The sequence below is a fragment of the Homalodisca vitripennis genome, chromosome 7 (genome assembly GCF_021130785.1).
Source record: "Homalodisca vitripennis isolate AUS2020 chromosome 7, UT_GWSS_2.1, whole genome shotgun sequence".
Taxonomy (NCBI): domain Eukaryota; kingdom Metazoa; phylum Arthropoda; class Insecta; order Hemiptera; family Cicadellidae; genus Homalodisca; species Homalodisca vitripennis.
In genome coordinates this window covers 23,674,898-23,693,047 of record NC_060213.1, presented here as the reverse complement: position 1 = coordinate 23,693,047, position 18,150 = coordinate 23,674,898, and positions in this window count along the sequence as shown.

The window sequence follows — 18,150 nt, the reverse complement described above, 5'->3', positions numbered from 1 at the left end:
CAACTTACGCCAGATTTTGAGATTAGCTCCAACCAAGGCAATAAATGAATGATTCTGAGGAAAGTGAGTAATATGAATACAATTAATGTGTAATGAATGTAATATCAATGTTAAGAATGCTTACAAATTGTCGGGATATCCTTGTTATAATGTGTGGAATCTACTTACGAGTCCGTGGGTAACATGTCACAACTTACGCCAGATTTTGAGATTAGCTCCAACCAAGGCAATAATTGAATGATTCTGAGGAAAGTGAGTGGTATGAATACAATTAATGTGTAATGAATGTAATATCAATTTTAAGAATGCTTACAAATTGTCGTGATATCCTTGTTATAATGTGTGGAATCTACTTACGAGTCCGCGGGTAACATGTCACAACTTACGCCAGATTATGAGATTAGCTCCAACCAAGGCAATGAATGAATGATTCTGAGGAAAGTGAGTGGTATGGATACAATTACTGTATAATGAATGCAATATCGATGTTAATAATGCTTACAAATTGTCGTGATATCCTTGTTATAATGTGTGGAATCTACTTACGAGTCCGCGGGTAACATGTCACAACTTACGCCAGATTTTGAGATTAGCTCCAACCAAGGCAATGAATGAATGATTCTGAGGAAAGTGAGTGGTATGAATACAATTAATGTGTAATGAATGTAATATCAATTTTAAGAATGCTTACAAATTGTCGTGATATCCTTGTTATAATGTGTGGAATCTACTTACGAGTCCGCGGGTAACATGTCACAACTTACGCCAGATTTTGAGATTAGCTCCAACCAAGGCAATGAATGATTCTGAGGCAAGTGAGTGGTATGGATACAATTACTGTATAATGAATGCAATATCGATGCGGTGTTTATAAACGACCAACACTAACATAACCAGAAGCGCCTTCAGAAAACTAGATACAAAAAGTTATGTAGACAGTGGAGAAATTGCGGTTTATAAAATGAAGGGATAGTTCGAACTCTCTGGTCAATTTATTGACGCCTTCTATTTATTTACTCTTAATAAGATTCAGTTATTTAGATAACAAAAAGTTCTTTTGCTAACAAATTTCAAAAAAATTATAAAATTAAATTAGCGAGGACTAATTAAAAAAAATAATAAACCACAATTTTAGCGTGTTGGCTCTACGAGTATGCTCGTTTTTTAGGTTTTGAATTATAAAAGATATTATATTTGTATTTTATAAACCGTGTTTTAATTGTCATACATTCGGATCACTCTGGCTCTGTATACAAATAATCTATTTGATTGTTTAAATTTGTATATGGATCTTAACTAATAATTTGAGAAATGTAGTGGAAAATGTCTTTTGGGATTGCACTAAAGAGTAAAAATATATGTCTTACATAACTTGTAAGTTATCACTCAAGCATACAGTACAAGTTGTGGTGATACTTACCAATGCACTTCCACATGGTGATGGTCCACTCTCCTGTTAATATCTGTACGATTCTATATAAAATATATGTCTTACATAACTTGTAAGTTATCATTCAAGCATACAGTACAAGTTGTGGTGATACTTACCAGTGCACTTCCACATGGTGATGGTCCGCTCTCCTGTTAATATCTGTACGATTCTATATAAAATATATGTCTTACATAACTTGTAAGTTATCATTCAAGCATACAGTACAAGTTGTGGTGATACTTACCAATGCACTTCCACATGGTGATGGTCCGCTCTCCTTTTAATATCTGTACGATTCTATATAAAATATATGTCTTACATAACTTGTAAGTTATCATTCAAGCATACAGTACAAGTTGTGGTGATACTTACCAGTGCACTTCCACATGGTGATGGTCCGCTCTCCTGTTAATATCTGTACGATTCTATATAAAATATATGTCTTACATAACTTGTAAGTTATCATTCAAGCATACAGTACAAGTTGTGGTGATACTTACCAGTGCACTTCCACATGGTGATGGTCCGCTCTCCTGTTAATATCTGTACGATTCTATATAAAATATATGTCTTACATAACTTGTAAGTTATCATTCAAGCATACAGTACAAGTTGTGGTGATACTTACCAATGCACTTCCACATGGTGATGGTCCACTCTCCTGTTAATATCTGTACGATTCTATATAAAATATATGTCTTACATAACTTGTAAGTTATCATTCAAGCATACAGTACAAGTTGTGGTGATACTTACCAATGCACTTCCACATGGTGATGGTCCGCTCTCCTGTTAATATCTGTACGATTCTATATAAAATATATGTCTTACATAACTTGTAAGTTATCATTCAAGCATACAGTACAAGTTGTGGTGATACTTACCAATGCACTTCCACATGGTGATGGTCCACTCTCCTGTTAATATCTGTACGATTGTATATAAAATATATGTCTTACATAACTTGTAAGTTATCATTCAAGCATACAGTACAAGTTGTGGTGATACTTACCAATGCACTTCCACATGGTGATGGTCCGCTCTCCTTTTAATATCTATACGATTCTATATAAAATATATGTCTTACATAACTTGTAAGTTATCATTCAAGCATACAGTACAAGTTGTGGTGATACTTACCAATGCACTTCCACATGGTGATGGTCCGCTCTCCTGTTAATATCTGTACGATTCTATATAAAATATATGTCTTACATAACTTGTAAGTTATCATTCAAGCATACAGTACAAGTTGTGGTGATACTTACCAATGCACTTCCACATGGTGATGGTCCCATGCAATGGAGCATAACAAAATTCAGAATCCACATAAATTAAAAATTAATTATTTAGAAATAGGTCATCATAGGGTCCTACAAACTTAAAGTCCGGATGGTCTAAATTTAAGGTATGGATAGTTGTAGATATAACATTAACCGATACAATCAATTTTAATTAGTTTTTTTTATTAAAGTAAACAATTAACTATAAATTGATTTTATAAATTAATAATCCTTGTATTATGCAAAATTATTTACTCTTTGTACCTAATTCAAAACAAAATTTAGTTTTATTAACATATAATGTTTCTCTTATATATTATTTTTTGTTAGTATGTTAACATTTTAACATCTCCTGAAAATGACGTATTTTATACAACTTTTCCGTTTAAATTTATTATATATATATATATATATATAATATATATATAAATATATATAATATATATATATATATATATATATATATATATACATATATTGGGGGAAGGTGTGGTGTTGGGTTATAGGGGTCATTTCGGGGAAGTTATGCAGAAATTCTAGTTAAGTGCTAGAACACACACACACACTGTTTAGTAAATAGTTTCAGGTCTTCATGATAAGATCGATACCAAAATGAATCGCTTTTCATTTACATAATATTGCTCGAACGTTATTTTACACACTAAGAAATAGTTTGGTTCAGTATTACGCCAATTTTTAAGTGATAAAATTGTGAAAATAAACCTCTAACCTATCAGTAACCTATTGGCAGGACGCTCAAGGAGATTTTGTTGAAAATAAACCTACAACCTATCAGTAAGCTAATGACAGGACCCACTAGAACATTTTGTTGAAAATAAACCTATAACCTATCAGTAAGCTAATGGCAGGACACTGTAGGAGATTTTGTTAAAAATAAACCTATAACCATCAGTAAGCTAATGGAAGAACACACTAGGAGGTTTTGTTGAAAATAAACATATAACCTATCAGTAAGCTAATGGCAGGACACACCAGGAGGTTTTGTTAAAAATAAACCTATAACCTATCAGTAAGCTAATGGAAGAACACACTAGGAGGTTTTGTTGAAAATAAACCTATAACCTATCAGTAAGCTAATGGAAGAACACACTAGGAGGTTTTGTTGAAAATACACATATAACCTATCAGTAAGCTAATGGAAGAACACACTAGGAGGTTTTGTTGAAAATAAACCTACAACCTATCAGTAAGCTAATGGCAGGACACTCCAAGAGATTTTGTTGAAAATACACCTATAACCTATCAGTAAGCTAATGGAAGAACACACTAGGAGGTTTTGTTGAAAATAAACCTATAACCTATCAGTAAGCTAATGAAAGAACACACTAGGAGGTTTTGTTGACAATAAACATATAACCTATCAGTAAGCTAATGGTAGGACCCACTAGGAGATTTTGTTGAAAATAAACATATAACCTACCAGTAAGCTAATGGAAGAACACACTAGGAGATTTTGTTGAAAATAAACCTATAACCTACCAGTAAGCTAATGGCAGGACACACTAGGAGATTTTGTTGAAAATAAACCTATAACCTATCAGTAAGCTAATGGCAGGGCACACTACGAGATTTGTTTGAAAATAAACCTATAACCTATCAGTATGCTAATGGAAGAGCACACTAGGAGATTTTGTTGAAAATAAACCTATAACCTATCAGTAAGATAATGGCAGGACACACTAGGAGATTTTGTTGAAAATAAACCTACAAGCTATCAGTAAGCTAATGGCAGGGCACACTACGAGATTTGTTTGAAAATAAACCTATAACCTATCAGTATGCTAATGGAAAAACACACTAGGAGATTTTGTTGAAAATAAACCTATATGCTTAATATATGATCAAACACTCCAATAAAATGAAAAAGTTTTATTTTGTGAGGCCTTTCGTGCTCAAAGAACACATCGTCAGACCCACATAACTGAAATAAAAGTAAAGTAATAATACAAACAATTTAGACTTAAATAAAAACATATGTCTTGAAAAATACAAAGAGATCAGATTTTAAAGGCCAGGAAGTATGTCTACTGTATATGTAAAAATTTATATTTCTTTAGACACACTGGGAGATTTTGTTTGAAATAAATCAAACACGTTTTAAAATCTCTCGCGACTCCTAGTGGCTCCGATAATTCTTCTTAAAGTAGGTTAAAAAAACCTTCAGCTATTGTATGAAATCTAAACATTTTTCGTAGAACACGGATAATGTTGGTCAGGACGCGTAAATATATACAAAAAGCAATAGCTAGCTAGCATATTTACAGAAATATCTTCCAAGCTATTACTTTTCGGGAGCAATGATGAGCTTTCTTATCTGAATAGTTGTGCTAGAGATCTCCATTGTTTATCATGTTTATATAACACAAGTGAGACAACATTGTGGTTACATTGCCACTTCACACTGACACTAGACTATAAGCACTTATGGTCAAGGGTGGAGGGATGTACAGTAGTAACTCCTACACGCTGAATAGTTGTGCTAGAGATCTCCATTGTTTATCATGTTTATACAACACAAGTGAGACAACATTGTGGTTACATTGCCACTTCACACTGACACTAGACTATAAGCACTTATGGTCAAGGGTGGAGGGATGTACAGTAGTAACTCCTACACACTGAATAGTTGTGCTAGAGATCTCCATTGTATATCATGTTTATATAACACAAGTGAGATGGAACAGATGCCACTTATCTCACACACACTGACACTCCATTGTTTATCATGTTTATATAACACAAGTGATACAATGCCACTTCACACTGATACTAGACTATAAGCACTTATGGTCAAGGGTGGAGGGATGTACAGTAGTAACTCCTACACACTGAATAGTTGTGCTAGAGATCTCCATTGTTTATCATGTTTATATAACAGAAGTGAGATAACATTGTGGTTACAATGCCACTTCACACTGACACTAGACTATAAGCACTTATGGTCAAGGGTGGAGGGATGTACAGTAGTAACTCCTACACACTGAATAGTTGTGCTAGAGATCTCCATTGTTTATCATGTTTATATAACACAAGTGAGACAACATTGTGGTTACAATGCCACTTCACACTGATACTAGACTATAAGCACTTATGGTCAAGGGTGGAGGGATGTACAGTAGTAACTCCTACACACTGAATAGTTGTGCTAGAGATCTCCATTGTTTATCATGTTTATATAACACAAGTGAGACAACATTGTGGTTACAATGCCACTTCACACTGACACTAGACTATAAGCACTTATGGTCAAGGGTGGAGGGATGTACAGTAGTAACTCCTACACGCTGAATAGTTGTGCTAGAGATCTCCATTGTTTATCATGTTTAAATAACACAAGTGAGACAACATTGTGGTTACAATGCCACTTCACACTGACACTAGACTATAAGCACTTATGGTCAAGGGTGGAGGGATGTACAGTAGTAACTCCTACACACTGAATAGTTGTGCTAGAGATCTCCATTGTTTATCATGTTTAAATAACACAAGTGAGACAACATTGTGGTTACATTGCCACTTCATACTGACACGAGACTAGAAGAACTTATGGTCAAGGTGGAGGGATGTACAGTAGTAACTCCTACACACTGAATAGTTGTGCTAGAGATCTCCATTGTTTATCATGTTTAAATAACACAAGTGAGACAACATTGTGGTTACAATGCCACTTCACACTGACACTAGACTATAAGCACTTATGGTCAAGGGTGGAGGGATGTACAGTAGTAACTCCTACACGCTGAATAGTTGTGCTAGAGATCTCCATTGTTTATCATGTTTAAATAACACAAGTGAGACAACATTGTGGTTACAATGCCACTTCACACTGACACTAGACTATAAGCACTTATGGTCAAGGGTGGAGGGATGTACAGTAGTAACTCCTACACGCTGAATAGTTGTGCTAGAGATCTCCATTGTTTATCATGTTTAAATAACACAAGTGAGACAACATTGTGGTTACAATGCCACTTCACACTGACACTAGACTATAAGCACTTATGGTCAAGGGTGGAGGGATGTACAGTAGTAACTCCTACACGCTGAATAGTTGTGCTAGAGATCTCCATTGTTTATCATGTTTAAATAACACAAGTGAGACAACATTGTGGTTACAATGCCACTTCACACTACACTAGACTATAAGCACTTATGGTCAAGGGTGGAGGGATGTACAGTAGTAACTCCTACACGCTGAATAGTTGTGCTAGAGATCTCCATTGTTTATCATGTTTTATATAACACAAGTGAGACAACATTGTGGTTACATTGGCCACTTCACACTGACACTAGACTATAAGCACTTATGGTCAAGGGTGGAGGGATGTACAGTAGTAACTCCTACACGCTGAATAGTTGTGCTAGAGATCTCCATTGTTTATCATGTTTAAATAACACAAGTGAGACAACATTGTGGTTACAATGCCACTTCACACTGACACTAGACTATAAGCACTTATGGTCAAGGGTGGAGGGATGTACAGTAGTAACTCCTACACACTGAATAGTTGTGCTAGAGATCTCCATTGTTTATTATGTTTATATAACACAAGTGAGACAACATTGTGGTTACAATGCCACTTCACACTGACCCGAGACTAGAAGAACTTATGGTCAAGGGTGGAGGGATGTACAGTAGTAACTCCTACACGCTGAATAGTTGTGCTAGAGATCTCCATTGTTTATCATGTTTAAATAACACAAGTGAGACAACATTGTGGTTACAATGCCACTTCACACTGACACTAGACTATAAGCACTTATGGTCAAGGGTGGAGGGATGTACAGTAGTAACTCCTACACACTGAATAGTTGTGCTAGAGATCTCCATTGTTTATTATGTTTATATAACACAAGTGAGACAACATTGTGGTTACAATGCCACTTCACACTGACACTAGACTATAAGCACTTATGGTCAAGGGTGGAGGGATGTACAGTAGTAACTCCTACACACTGAATAGTTGTGCTAGAGATCTCCATTGTTTATCATGTTTAATATAACACAAGTGAGACAACATTGTGGTTACAATGCCACTTCACACTGACACTAGACTATAAGCACTTATGGTCAAGGGTGGAGGGATGTACAGTAGTAACTCCTACACACTGAATAGTTGTGCTAGAGATCTCCATTGTTTATCATGTTTAAATAACACAAGTGAGACAACATTGTGGTTACAATGCCACTTCACACTGACACTAGACTATAAGCACTTATGGTCAAGGGTGGAGGGATGTACAGTAGTAACTCCTACACACTGAATAGTTGTGCTAGAGATCTCCATTGTTTATCATGTTTAAATAACACAAGTGAGACAACATTGTGGTTACAATGCCACTTCACACTGACACTAGACTATAAGCACTTATGGTCAAGGGTGGAGGGATGTACAGTAGTAACTCCTACACACTGAATAGTTGTGCTAGAGATCTCCATTGTTTATCATGTTTAAATAACACAAGTGAGACAACATTGTGGTTACAATGCCACTTCACACTGACACTAGACTATAAGCACTTATGGTCAAGGGTGGAGGGATGTACAGTAGTAACTCCTACACACTGAATAGTTGTGCTAGAGATCTCCATTGTTTATCATGTTTAAATAACACAAGTGAGACAACATTGTGGTTACAATGCCACTTCACACTGACACTAGACTATAAGCACTTATGGTCAAGGGTGGAGGGATGTACAGTAGTAACTCCTACACACTGAATAGTTGTGCTAGAGATCTCCATTGTTTATCATGTTTAAATAACACAAGTGAGACAACATTGTGGTTACAATGCCACTTCACACTGACACTAGACTATAAGCACTTATGGTCAAGGGTGGAGGGATGTACAGTAGTAACTCCTACACGCTGAATAGTTGTGCTAGAGATCTCCATTGTTTATCATGTTTAAATAACACAAGTGAGACAACATTGTGGTTACAATGCCACTTCACACTGACACTAGACTATAAGCACTTATGGTCAAGGGTGGAGGGATGTACAGTAGTAACTCCTACACACTGAATAGTTGTGCTAGAGATCTCCATTGTTTATCATGTTTAAATAACACAAGTGAGACAACATTGTGGTTACAATGCCACTTCACACTGACACTAGACTATAAGCACTTATGGTCAAGGGTGGAGGGATGTACAGTAGTAACTCCTACACACTGAATAGTTGTGCTAGAGATCTCCATTGTTTATCATGTTTAAATAACACAAGTGAGACAACATTGTGGTTACAATGCCACTTCACACTGACACTAGACTATAAGCACTTATGGTCAAGGGTGGAGGGATGTACAGTAGTAACTCCTACACACTGAATAGTTGTGCTAGAGATCTCCATTGTTTATCATGTTTAAATAACACAAGTGAGACAACATTGTGGTTACAATGCCACTTCACACTGACACTAGACTATAAGCACTTATGGTCAAGGGTGGAGGGATGTACAGTAGTAACTCCTACACACTGAATAGTTGTGCTAGAGATCTCCATTGTTTATCATGTTTATATAACACAAGTGAGACAACATTGTGGTTACAATGCCACTTCACACTGACACTAGACTATAAGCACTTATGGTCAAGGGTGGAGGGATGTACAGTAGTAACTCCTACACACTGAATAGTTGTGCTAGAGATCTCCATTGTTTATCATGTTTAAATAACACAAGTGAGACAACATTGTGGTTACATTGCCACTTCACACTGACACTAGACTATAAGCACTTATGGTCAAGGGTGGAGGGATGTACAGTAGTAACTCCTACACGCTGAATAGTTGTGCTAGAGATCTCCATTGTTTATCATGTTTAAATAACACAAGTGAGACAACATTGTGGTTACAATGCCACTTCACACTGACACTAGACTATAAGCACTTATGGTCAAGGGTGGAGGGATGTACAGTAGTAACTCCTACACACTGAATAGTTGTGCTAGAGATCTCCATTGTTTATTATGTTTATATAACACAAGTGAGACAACATTGTGGTTACAATGCCACTTCACACTGACACGAGACTAGAAGAACTTATGGTCAAGGGTGGAGGGATGTACAGTAGTAACTCCTACACGCTGAATAGTTGTGCTAGAGATCTCCATTGTTTATCATGTTTAAATAACACAAGTGAGACAACATTGTGGTTACAATGCCACTTCACACTGACACTAGACTATAAGCACTTATGGTCAAGGGTGGAGGGATGTACAGTAGTAACTCCTACACACTGAATAGTTGTGCTAGAGATCTCCATTGTTTATCATGTTTAAATAACACAAGTGAGACAACATTGTGGTTACAATGCCACTTCACACTGACACTAGACTATAAGCACTTATGGTCAAGGGTGGAGGGATGTACAGTAGTAACTCCTACACGCTGAATAGTTGTGCTAGAGATCTCCATTGTTTATCATGTTTAAATAACACAAGTGAGACAACATTGTGGTTACAATGCCACTTCACACTGACACTAGACTATAAGCACTTATGGTCAAGGGTGGAGGGATGTACAGTAGTAACTCCTACACGCTGAATAGTTGTGCTAGAGATCTCCATTGTTTATCATGTTTTAAATAACACAAGTGAGACAACATTGTGGTTACAATGCCACTTCACACTGACACTAGACTATAAGCACTTATGGTCAAGGGTGGAGGGATGTACAGTAGTAACTCCTACACGCTGAATAGTTGTGCTAGAGATCTCCATTGTTTATCATGTTTAAATAACACAAGTGAGACAACATTGTGGTTACAATGCCACTTCACACTGACACTAGACTATAAGCACTTATGGTCAAGGGTGGAGGGATGTACAGTAGTAACTCCTACACGCTGAATAGTTGTGCTAGAGATCTCCATTGTTTATCATGTTTAAATAACACAAGTGAGACAACATTGTGGTTACAATGCCACTTCACACTGACACTAGACTATAAGCACTTATGGTCAAGGGTGGAGGGATGTACAGTAGTAACTCCTACACACTGAATAGTTGTGCTAGAGATCTCCATTGTTTATCATGTTTAAATAACACAAGTGAGACAACATTGTGGTTACAATGCCACTTCACACTGACACTAGACTATAAGCACTTATGGTCAAGGGTGGAGGGATGTACAGTAGTAACTCCTACACACTGAATAGTTGTGCTAGAGATCTCCATTGTTTATCATGTTTAAATAAACACAAGTGAGACAACATTGTGGTTACAATGCCACTTCACACTGACACTAGACTATAAGCACTTATGGTCAAGGGTGGAGGGATGTACAGTAGTAACTCCTACACGCTGAATAGTTGTGCTAGAGATCTCCATTGTTTATCATGTTTAAATAACACAAGTGAGACAACATTGTGGTTACAATGCCACTTCACACTGACACTAGACTATAAGCACTTATGGTCAAGGGTGGAGGGATGTACAGTAGTAACTCCTACACACTGAATAGTTGTGCTAGAGATCTCCATTGTTTATCATGTTTAAATAACACAAGTGAGACAACATTGTGGTTACAATGCCACTTCACACTGACACTAGACTATAAGCACTTATGGTCAAGGGTGGAGGGATGTACAGTAGTAACTCCTACACACTGAATAGTTGTGCTAGAGATCTCCATTGTTTATCATGTTTATATAACACAAGTGAGACAACATTGTGGTTACAATGCCACTTCACACTGACACTAGACTATAAGCACTTATGGTCAAGGGTGGAGGGATGTACAGTAGTAACTCCCTACACACTGAATAGTTGTGCTAGAGATCTCCATTGTTTATCATGTTTAAATAACACAAGTGAGACAACATTGTGGTTACAATGCCACTTCACACTGACACTAGACTATAAGCACTTATGGTCAAGGGTGGAGGGATGTACAGTAGTAACTCCTACACACTGAATAGTTGTGCTAGAGATCTCCATTGTTTATCATGTTTATATAACACAAGTGAGACAACATTGTGGTTACAATGCCACTTCACACTGACACTAGACTATAAGCACTTATGGTCAAGGGTGGAGGGATGTACAGTAGTAACTCCTACACACTGAATAGTTGTGCTAGAGATCTCCATTGTTTATCATGTTTATATAACAGAAGTGAGACAACATTGTGGTTACAATGCCACTTCACACTGACACTAGACTATAAGCACTTATGGTCAAGGGTGGAGGGATGTACAGTAGTAACTCCTACACGCTGAATAGTTGTGCTAGAGATCTCCATTGTTTATTATGTTTATATAACACAAGTGAGACAACATTGTGGTTACAATGCCACTTCACACTGACACTAGACTATAAGCACTTATGGTCAAGGGTGGAGGGATGTACAGTAGTAACTCCTACACGCTGAATAGTTGTGCTAGAGATCTCCATTGTTTATCATGTTTAAATAACACAAGTGAGACAACATTGTGGTTACAATGCCACTTCACACTGACACTAGACTATAAGCACTTATGGTCAAGGGTGGAGGGATGTACAGTAGTAACTCCTACACACTGAATAGTTGTGCTAGAGATCTCCATTGTTTATTATATTTATAATAACACAAGTGAGACAACATTGTGGTTATAATGCCACTTCACACTGACACTAGACTATAAGCACTTATGGTCAAGGGTGGAGGGATGTACAGTAGTAACTCCTACACACTGAATAGTTGTGCTAGAGATCTCCATTGTTTATCATGTTTATATAACACAAGTGAGACAACATTGTGGTTACAATGCCACTTCACACTGACACTAGACTATAAGCACTTATGGTCAAGGGTGGAGGGATGTACAGTAGTAACTCCTACACACTTAATAGTTGTGCTAGAGATCTCCATTGTTTATCATGTTTATATAACAGAAGTGAGATAACATTGTGGTTACAATGCCACTTCACACTGACACTAGACTATAAGCACTTATGGTCAAGGGTGGAGGGATGTACAGTAGTAACTCCTACACACTTAATAGTTGTGCTAGAGATCTCCATTGTTTATCATGTTTATATAACAGAAGTGAGATAACATTGTGGTTACAATGCCACTTCACACTGACACTAGACTATAAGCACTTATGGTCAAGGGTGGAGGGATGTACAGTAGTAACTCCTACACACTGAATAGTTGTGCTAGAGATCTCCATTGTTTATCATGTTTATACAACACAAGTGAGACAACATTGTGGTTACAATGCCACTTCACACACTGACACTAGACTATAAGCACTTATGGTCAAGGGTGGAGGGATGTACAGTAGTAACTCCTACACACTGAATAGTTGTGCTAGAGATCTCCATTGTTTATCATGTTTATATAACACAAGTGAGACAACATTGTGGTTACAATGCCACTTCACACTGACACTAGACTATAAGCACTTATGGTCAAGGGTGGAGGGATGTACAGTAGTAACTCCTACACACTGAATAGTTGTGCTAGAGATCTCCATTGTTTATCATGTTTATATAACAGAAGTGAGATAACATTGTGGTTACAATGCCACTTCACACTGACACTAGATTATAAGCACTTATGGTCAAGGGTGGAGGGATGTACAGTAGTAACTCCTACACGCTGAATAGTTGTGCTAGAGATCTCCATTGTTTATTATGTTTATATAACACAAGTGAGACAACATTGTGGTTACAATGCCACTTCACACTGACACTAGACTATAAGAACTTATGGTCAAGGGTGGAGGGATGTACAGTAGTAACTCCTACACACTGAATAGTTGTGCTAGAGATCTCCATTGTTTATCATGTTTTATACAACACAAGTGAGACAACATTGTGGTTACATTGCCACTTCACACTGACACTAAGACTATAAGCACTTATGGTCAAGGGTGGAGGGATGTACAGTAGTAACTCCTACACACTGAATAGTTGTGCTAGAGATCTCCATTGTTTATCATGTTTATACAACACAAGTGAGACAACATTGTGGTTACAATGCCACTTCACACTGACACTAGACTATAAGCACTTATGGTCAAGGGTGGAGGGATGTACAGTAGTAACTCCTACACACTGAATAGTTGTGCTAGAGATCTCCATTGTTTATCATGTTTAAATAACACAAGTGAGACAACATTGTAGTTATAATGCCACTTCACACTGACACTAGACTATAAGAACTTATGGTCAAGGGTGGAGGGATGTACAGTAGTAACTCCTACACACTGAATAGTTGTGCTAGAGATCTCCATTGTTTATTATATTTATATAACACAAGTGAGACAACATTGTGGTTACAATGCCACTTCACACTGATACTAGACTATAAGCACTTATGGTCAAGGGTGGAGGAATGTACAGTAGTAACTCCTACACATTGAATAAAGATAACGTTTACCACCTTTGTTTACTAATATTCATACTGTCTTAACTAGTTTTTGAGTAAAATTTGATTTAAAATTATACAATTCACCACAAATGTTAAAAGTGTTACTGAGTTTATATATAGTTCACATCTATTAGCAATATACAAAGCACTTTTGTTGAAACTAATCAGATGCAATATTTGTACTAAATATTTTTACTAATATAGTGACACAGGTGAAGCAATTAGGCTACTCCGCTAGATTTGTTGGTAAGACTGGCTTTACGGTCTGTCGGGTTCATGGATACGCCTTTTTTAGTTTATTAAAAATAAAACTAATTTCTCTCCAAATTCACCGTTTTCACACATAATATTTCCAGAGATACCTAATCTTACAAATTATATAGTTGCAACTGGTCACGCTACTGGATAAAGTGGCCGGATTAATTTCTCGCTTTTTTCCAATACTGTATTACTGTCTTGTACTTATGGGAAATAAATTCATTTATTCATTTATTCATTTATTCATTTTAACAAGTTAAACAAAAAGTTGAAAAAAAGTAAAACAAGTGTTCTAAGAATACGGCCTCTTCCGGAATCGTTTCCGGACTAAAAACTAAGGAATTAAATTCGTCAGAGGGTGGAGCTAATTTTAATTTTAAGTGATTTCTTTTTTAAGAACTCGTTCTACTTCGTTTGCTTACTTCTAATTTCTTCCGAAACATTTCCCGTCAGCTATTTAGCTTTGTTGATGTTCTAATTCTACTGTAAAAATATAAATACAACATAAAATACTCACATTATAATTGTTAGTGCTTCAGTTTCATTAAACTTAAATACTCAACGAGTGATCAAAAATAAATAAAATTACCATAATTATGCAACAAACAAATAAAAACAAATTTAAACTTTATTGGTTTATTTTTTCATTCATTTAATAAAATTTACATTCATAAAATTTATGGTTTTTTATTTTGCGACTGTTTATTATTTTGAAATTTTAACTAATATAAACGTACAGATGTGGAGAAAATTTTTATATTTAAATTTAAGATTAACTTCCAATACTCTACTGCACGCTACTTGCAAATACGCAAGTGTGCATCGAGCCTAAAAATGCAAGCAGTATTGAAAAATAAAACTATTTTCCACAGTTGAGTTTATTATAGGAATGCAAAACATCAACTAACAACTCTAATTTACCTTTATTTTCTTGTTGACTAGACCTCCAGTTTTAACCTCAGTGTTACTTTAGGTTTTAAACTGTCTGGTTTAACCCATCCACTATTAATATATTTTCTTAAAACTTTTTAGCATACTTGAAGTAGGTACGTCTTGTTTGTTTAAACAAATGGTACATATTAATTTATTTTCAAATATTTTCTTCCTGAAAAATGAAGCATAGCTGTGGAAATGAAACGGATTTTATTTCGACAGGATAAACCTGTAGGTAAGACAAGCCAAAAGAGAGAACAACCAACGTCCACATGCTCTGAAATATTTTAGTTCTGAAATCGAATAAAGACCTTTTAAAATCTGTAACGTTGATCAAACATGCTCTATTAACATGGTCTTTATTATATTATCAATTCAAACATTTGCTGTGCGCCAGTTTCAACAGTTACAACACTAAATATTTGCCGAATTCAGTTAGAGCCGGTGCCTAACTTTATTAATACAGTTTCTTGAAGTATTGTCGTAGTTTTGGTATTTGTAAACTCCCCCAAACCCACCGCCGCTGACGTCCTCACCTCATCAGACTAATTAATTGCCCAATAGAGGCAACTGGTTGACTGCCGCCGGTGGTCCGTCAATCGAATAAGTAGTGAGCAGTTGTGTGGCCACAATATTGGGGCTCACAATGGCTCAATCATTGTGTACAACCGGCGCACAATGGCACAATGGTAGTCGAGCCATCATCCTGCTCCGGCCCACCCACCAGCGCCACGCGACACCGCTGTACCGCACAGAGTGTACCATCGAAATGGCAAAACTCGTATTTCATATTTAATAGGTTTTATTGCGTCAAAAACTACAAGATCGCATGCAAGCGTCAGGTTCATTCGTTACTATATACATTCTAATACATTAACGTGACGAATGGTTGAATACTATTGTACAAAGGAACAGTTTTATTGCGTCAACAACTACAAGATCGCATGCAAGCGTCAGGTACATTCGTTACTATATACATTCTAATACATTAACGTGACGAATGGTTGAATACTATTGTACAAAGGAACAGTTTTATTGCGTCAACAACTACAAGATCGCATGCAAGCGTCAGGTACATTCGTTACTATATACATTCTAATACATTAACGTGACGAATGGTTGAATACTATTGTACAAAGGAACAGTTTTATTGCGTCAACAACTACAAGATCGCATGCAAGCGTCAGGTACATTCGTTACTATATACATTCTAATACATTAACGTGACGAATGGTTGAATACTATTGTACAAAGGAACAGTTTTATTGCGTCAACAACTACAAGATCGCATGCAAGCGTCAGGTACATTCGTTACTATATACATTCTAATACATTAACGTGACGAATGGTTGAATACTATTGTACAAAGGAACAGTTTTATTGCGTCAACAACTACAAGATCGCATGCAAGCGTCAGGTACATTCGTTACTATATACATTCTAATACATTAACGTGACGAATGATTGAATACTATTGTACAAAGGAACAGTTTTATTGCGTCAACAACTACAAGATCGCATGCAAGCGTCAGGTACATTCGTTACTATATACATTCTAATACATTAACGTGACGAATGGTTGAATACTATTGTACAAAGGAACAGTTTTATTGCGTCAACAACTACAAGATCGCATGCAAGCGTCAGGTACATTCGTTACTATATACATTCTAATACATTAACGTGACGAATGGTTGAATACTATTGTACAAAGGAACAGTTTTATTGCGTCAACAACTACAAGATCGCATGCAAGCGTCAGGTACATTCGTTACTATATACATTCTAATACATTAACGTGACGAATGATTGAATACTATTGTACAAAGGAACAGTTTTATTGCGTCAACAACTACAAGATCGCATGCAAGCGTCAGGTTCATTCGTTACTATATACATTCTAATACATTAACGTGACGAATGGTTGAATACTATTGTACAAAGGAACAGTTTTATTGCGTCAACAACTACAAGATCGCATGCAAGCGTCAGGTTCATTCGTTACTATATACATTCTAATACATTAACGTGACGAATGGTTGAATACTATTGTACAAAGGAACAGTTTTATTGCGTCAACAACTACAAGATCGCATGCAAGCGTCAGGTACATTCGTTACTATATACATTCTAATACATTAACGTGACGAATGGTTGAATACTATTGTACAAAGGAACAGTTTTATTGCGTCAACAACTACAAGATCGCATGCAAGCGTCAGGTACATTCGTTACTATATACATTCTAATACATTAACGTGACGAATGGTTGAATACTATTGTACAAAGGAACAGTTTTATTGCGTCAACAACTACAAGATCGCATGCAAGCGTCAGGTTCATTCGTTACTATATACATTCTAATACATTAACGTGACGAATGGTTGAATACTATTGTACAAAGGAACAGTTTTATTGCGTCAACAACTACAAGATCGCATGCAAGCGTCAGGTTCATTCGTTACTATATACATTCTAATACATTAACGTGACGAATGGTTGAATACTATTGTACAAAGGAACAGTTTTATTGCGTCAACAACTACAAGATCGCATGCAAGCGTCAGGTACATTCGTTACTATATACATTCTAATACATTAACGTGACGAATGGTTGAATACTATTGTACAAAGGAACAGTTTTTATTGCGTCAACAACTACAAGATCGCATGCAAGCGTCAGGTACATTCGTTACTATATACATTCTAATACATTAACGTGACGAATGGTTGAATACTATTGTACAAAGGAACAGTTTTATTGCGTCAACAACTACAAGATCGCATGCAAGCGTCAGGTACATTCGTTACTATATACATTCTAATACATTAACGTGACGAATGGTTGAATACTATTGTACA